The sequence below is a fragment of the Rhinolophus hipposideros genome, assembly GCF_964194185.1.
Source record: "Rhinolophus hipposideros genome assembly, chromosome: 16".
NCBI lineage: Eukaryota > Metazoa > Chordata > Mammalia > Chiroptera > Rhinolophidae > Rhinolophus > Rhinolophus hipposideros.
This window is the reverse complement of record NC_138062.1, coordinates 19,220,367-19,226,913: the sequence shown is the minus strand read 5'-3', so window position 1 is coordinate 19,226,913 and position 6,547 is coordinate 19,220,367.

Genomic DNA, 6,547 nt, shown 5'->3' with positions numbered 1-6,547 from the left:
GATGGCAATGAAATAGGGAAGTTGCGATCTGAATTGAATTAAATATTTTATTTATTTTGTTTCGTCTTTTTTCTTTATCCTCTGAAGAAGCAAAATACTCCAATTATGGCTCAATGGGACTTGTTACTCAAGGGGAACAACCATTCATAGTGTTGAAGAAAAGAACGTGGGGCATTCATCTGTTTGACCTGGTCTTAAGTAGCATTCTGCCTTTGAACAGGCAGAGAAGTGAGCACGCCTCTCAATTTTGTGCAGCCTATGATTCGATGGATTTTTCAGGGATGTGGACGTTGCTTCTCCTCTGACCCCAACACCATAGCTCAGGGGAAGGTATGTTTGCTCTTGTGAGTGGACTTTGGCTACCAGGGGTTCTGGGGGAGCAGCCATCTTGTCTCTGTTCTAAATGAAATACATCTACCAAGCTCGCTTGTCTAACACTTAAGTCCAGGCAGAAAGTCATCTGGCATTTATCCAACTTTTATGAGGCACAGAAATGACTTACTTAAGACAATCCAGTTAGAAGCAGCTGTAGAAAAACCACCTACTCCTCCTGTACAGCAGTTTCCCTAGGGGACTGCTTCCTTCCCTTTTATGAAGAAAGGTAATTCTCCTCCTACCCACACCCACACCCATGGCTCAAGGCCAAAGCTGGGTTAAAACAAAATGAATGCCCTGCTTCTTTTCCTTTTTTGATTTTTCAATAAAGTAAAGCCCCTTCATTCCTTAGATCATAGAAACTGCTTACATAACAGGACACAAGAATTGTGAGGAAGAAAATCTAATTTTCCTCCACATTTGCTAATGATCTTCTCTCATTCTCCTTAGGGAATCCAATACTTAGCATACTTCCCTGCTAAGTATTGGAACCTCTTAGTTCAAGTCCAGGCCTTTTATGCCAAACCAATCCATTACACTTTCTTCCTGGAGCCAAGAGTAGTGGACATTTGTTTTTTGGCCACTCAGTGTCCATACACCACCTTTCCTGTAACTGGTCAGGGGACATTCTCCTCTGACCCCAACACCATCACCCTGTTCCCTGTGGCTGGGGGTATCCCACTGCCCTCCCCCACACCACAGTCCTATGAGGTGGCCCAGGCCTCAGACAGCCAGTGCATCATCATACTCTTCCGAGATGCTGTCACTGGGCCAAAGGTAAGTGAATGACCAAATCAGAGCCAATGAAATAGACATAACAGATACTTCTGGGAAAGAGACCCTCTTTCTCCCCATATTGGATTTGAGAGGACAAAGCAGTTAGAGTTGTGCCTCCATTTGGCTACAATGTGGAGGCTGCAGTGAAAGCCACCCCAGCAGGAGGAGCTGAGATGAGAGAGCAACACAGCCGGATGGTGGAGCTGTGACTCCCAGAAGGCCTGACTCAAGCCTGTCCCTGGACTTTTCAAAGAGCCAATAAGTCTCTTTTTTCCTGAAGAGAGAATTTTGCAACCAAAAGAATCATACCTGATATTTCAGAGACCCATTTCTAGATGCCTGCTATATTTATAAGCTCTCTTTTTGCACACTAAAATGATTCTCTCATATTCTCTGACAATGTCCCCCATTTGGTTGAAACTATCCTCATTAATTCCATGCAATCCAATGTTGAAGCATAAGCTCTTTATACTTTTAAAGAATCTTCTGTATCTTTCTTTTCTTCCTATTCATTTATTTTGGATTCAGTAACGATTTGTAGCATGCTTCGTACATGCCCTGAGAAGTCATGAGGTGCAGAGCAAAGGAAACAAGCAACAGAGTGAAAAGGCAACTGACAGAATGGGAGAAAATATTTGCCAGCTGTCTAGTAAGGGGTTAATGTCCAAAATATATAAAGAACTTTTGCAACTCAAAAAACAAAAACACCCAATGATTTAATTAAAAATAGGTTAAAGACTTAAATAGACATTTTTCCAAATAAGATATACAAAAGGCCAACATGTATGTGAAAAGATTCTCAATGTCACTGATTATCAGGAAAATGCAAACGTAAACCACAATGATATATCACCCCACACCTGTTAGTGTGGCTATTATTTTAAAAATAAAAAAATAACAAGAGAATTGGAGATCTGGTCAAGATGGCAGAATATGTAAATGCTGTGCTTACCTCCTCTCATCACCATATCAAAATTACAACTAAACTACAGTACAACCATCATTGAGAATCACCCCCAGTCTAGCTGAACCAAAGCCCTCAATGAAGAAGATACAGAAGCTACCTTGAGACTGGTAGGAGAGGCAGAAATGTGGAACAGGTTGGTCCCACAACGGTGTGTGACCATTAAAAATTTGGAGGGATATCAGCTGTGGAGGGCCCCACCCCTCCAAGAAGTGAGGGATCCCAGCACCATCCCAAACTCCCCAGCCCAGGGTTTTAGTGCTGGGGAGAGAAATCCCCATAATTTCTGGCTGTGTAAACCAGCAGAGTCTGTGGCTGAGAAGGAGGGAGGCTGAAGTTCCCGATGCTCCTCTTAAAGAGCTTGAGCACAGACTTATTCACTGTCAGATTCAATTGCTCTGATCTCTGATACTGGGCGTGCAGCTCGAGGGGTACTAGGGATATGCAGGGAGGAACTAAGTTGTGTGGCCTCAGGGTGAGGGCTGGAGGGGCAGCTTTCTCCGGGACAGAGGAGCTGGCAGAAGCCATTGTTTCTTTGTTGAACCCTCCCCCTTTCTGCAATCAACCTAACACTGTTCATTGGCCCTAACTCCCTGAGACCCCACCCCACCCAACTTCCGGGCCTGCCCAAACAGCTTCCAGTGACTTTTCTGTATAAATGGCTTGTCTTGGCTTATGCTACAGAGTGTCCTAAAATCTCTCAAAGGTTCACAAAACTCAAGCAAGCATTATCTGGCTTTGGTGTTTCCCTCTGGCTGAGCATCCATAAGCCCAACACTAGTAAGAGTTGGCGTCAGTTTGCAGCTTTGCCTCTTGAGGCACCTCCAAGCCCAAAGAAAGGGGCATCCATCTGTGGATTGCTTTGTGATTCATACCAAGTGGCCTCAGGCAGGGAACTGGTTGCAGCTGAACTTAGCCTGCGGTGGGTCTCCTTCCAGGAGGCCTCTGGGCTGGCACACCCAGTGGACAGTGGACAGTCCAAGCATCACCCAAAGGGTGCTTTGGGCAGGCACCAGAGCCCTGCTAAAGCAAACCCTGCTCTGTAGAGTTAGCTCCTGTTCCACAGCTCCTCCACTGTAGTCACAACCAGTCCTCACAACCAATTAGCCTGAGAATCAATCCTTCCCATTGATGTGAAAACAGCAACCAAGGCTCAACTACAACAGAAGGGGACACACAGGGAACACACCTGGAGTACCGGTTCAGGTGACCAGGAAGATTGCACTACTAAGACCCACAGGCCACCTACTACATAAGGCCACTCTACTAAGACCAGGAGGTATAGCAACCCTACCTAATACATAGAAACAAACACAGGGAGGCAGCCAAAAAGGGGAAACAAAGAAATATGCCCCAAATGAAAGAACAAAACAAGGCTCCAGAAAAAGAACTAAACAGAAATAGAGACAAGCAATCTACCAGACACAGAGTTCAAAACACTGGTTATAAGGATGCTCAATGATCTCAGGGAGAACTTCAACAAAGAGATAGAAAACATGAAAATGGAGATAGAAAACATAAAAAAAGAACCAGTCAGAAATAAAGACTACAATAACTGAAATGAAGAATATCTTAGAGGGAATCAAGAGTAGATTAGATAAAGCAGAGTGTTCAATTAGCAATTTAAAAGATAAGGTAGCAAGAAAGAACATGAGGAAGAAGAAGGAGAAGAAGAAGAAGAAAAAGGAGGAGGAAGAAGAGGAGAAAACACCCAAACAGAACACCAAAAAGAAAAAAGAATAAAAAAAAAAAAAGAGGCAAGTTTAAGGGGCCTCCGGAACAACATCAAGCATACCAACATTTGCATCATAGGGGTACCAGAAGAAGAGAGAGAGAGCAAAGAATTGAAAACTATTTGAAGAAATAATGATGGAAAACTTTCTTAACCTGGTGAAGAAAATAGATACACAAGCCCAGGACGTGCAGAGAGTCCCAAACAGGATGAACCGAAACAGGCCCACACCAAAACACATTATAATTAAAATGGCAAAGGTTAAAGGTAAAGAGAGAATCCTAAAAGCAGCAAGAGAAAGGCAGCTAGTAACTTATAAAGGAGCTCCCATAAGACTGTCAGTTGATTTCTCAACAGAAACTTTGCAGGCCAGAAGTAATTGTCAGGAAATATTCAGTGATAAAAAGCAAGGACCTACAACCAGGATTACTCTATCCAGCAAAGCTGTCCTTTAGAATTGAAAGACAGATAAAGAGCTTCCCAGACAAGAAAAAGCAAAAGGAGTTCATCACCATCGAACCAGAATTACAAGGAATTTTAGAGGGACTTATTTAAGAAGAAGAACAACAACAAAGATAAAAAATATGAATAATAAAATGATAGTAACTACATACCTATCAAAAATTACTTTCAATGTAAATGAATTAAATGCTTCAATCAAAAGATAGAGTGACTGAATAAGTAAGAAAACAAGAACCATATATATGCTGCCTACAAGAGACTCACTTCAGATCAAAAAACACTCACAGACTGAAAGTAAAGGGATGGAAAAAGATATTTCATGAAAATGGGGGGGGTGAGGGAAGCTGGGGTAGCAATACTTATATCAGATAATATAGACTTTAAATCAAAGGCTATAGCAAGGGACAAGGAAGGACCCAGTAATCACACTTCTTGGTATTTATCCAAAGAAACCCAAAACGCTACTTCGAGGGGATGTGTGCACCCATATGTTCATTCCAGCTCTGTTTACAATGACCAGGATATGGAGGCAGCCTGGGTGTATATTGATGGATGAGTGGATAAAGAGTAGGTGGTACATATATACAATGGAATATTGCTTGGCCAGGAAAAGAAATGGGTTCTTGCCATCTGTGGCAACATGGTTGGACCTGGAGGGTATTGTACTGAGTGAAGTTGTCAGGCAGAGAAAAACAGATGCAATGTGATTTCACTTATATGTGAAATCTGAAGAACAAAATAAACAAAACAGAAACAAACTCATGGATACAGAGAACATTTTGATGGTTGCCAGACCTGGGGGTGGGGTTAGGGGGGAGTGGAAAAAGGGAAGGATTAATGAATACAAATTGGTTGTTACAAAGTAGTCATGGGGATGTAGGGTATAGTGTAAGGATTATAGTCAATAACATCGTATTAACTATGTGTGGTGTCAGATGAGTGCTAGATTTATTGGGGTGATAGACGGGAGGGGAGTTGGGAGGCAGGGTGAAAAAGGTGAAGGCATTACGAAGTACAAATTGGTTACAAATTAGTTACAAAACAGTTATTTGGATATAAAGTAAAGCATAAGAAATATAGTCAATAGTATGGTAATAGCCATATATGCGCCAGGTGGGTACTAGACTAGTCAGGAGGATTATTTCTTAAATTATATAAATGTCTAACCATATGCTGTATACCTGAAATTAATATAAAATAATTTTGAATGTGAGCTGTAATTGAAAAATTAAAAAGGGGGGAAGGTGAAGGGGAATAAGAGGCTGAAATTTCCAGGCATAAAACAAGTAAGTCATGGGGATGTAATGTATAGCATGGGGAATATAGTCAATAATATTGTGATAGCGTATTGGTGTCAGATGGTGTTTGGACTTATCATGGGGATCACTTCTTTAGGTATATAAATGTTGAATAACTTGTATACACCTGAAACTAACATAATACTATATGTTAGCTATATTTCAATAAAAAATCTTTAAAAAACAACAGCAAGAGTTTGTGCGGATATGGAGAAATTGGAGTGCTAGCACACTGTCAGTGTGAATGTAAAACGGTGTGGCTCTTATGGAACACAGTATGAAGGGTCCTCAAAAAATTAAAAATTAAACTACCATGTTTCCCCGAAAATAAGGCTGGGTCTTAAATTAATTTTTGCTCCAAAAGATGCATTAGGGCTTATGTTCAGGGGATGTCATCCTGAAAAATCATGCTAGGGTTTATTTTCCGGTTAGGTCTAATTTTCAGGGAAACACAGTACTTTATGACCCAGCAATCCCTCTTCTGTATGTTTATCCAAAAGAATTAAAATCAGGATCTGGAAGAGGTATTAACACTCCCACGTTCATTATAGCATTATTCACGATAGCCAAAATGTAGAAACAACATAAAATGTCCATCAACAGATGAATGGATAAAGAAAATGTGGTGTATATGTACAATAGAATATTATTCAGTCTTAAAAAAAAAAAAGAAGGAAATTCTGTAGTATGTGACAACATAGATAAACCTTGAGGATATTATGCTAAGTGAAATAAGCCAGTCACAGAAGTACAAATACTGCATGATTCTACTTATATGAGGTATTTATAACAGGAAAATTTATAGACTCAAAGGGTGAGATGCTGCTGGCCAGGTGCTGGGGGGAAGGGAGGGGAGAAATGAGGAGCTGCTCATCAAGAGGCATAAAGTTTCAGTTAAGGAAGCCGAATAAGGTCTAGAGATTCACTGTACAACATTGT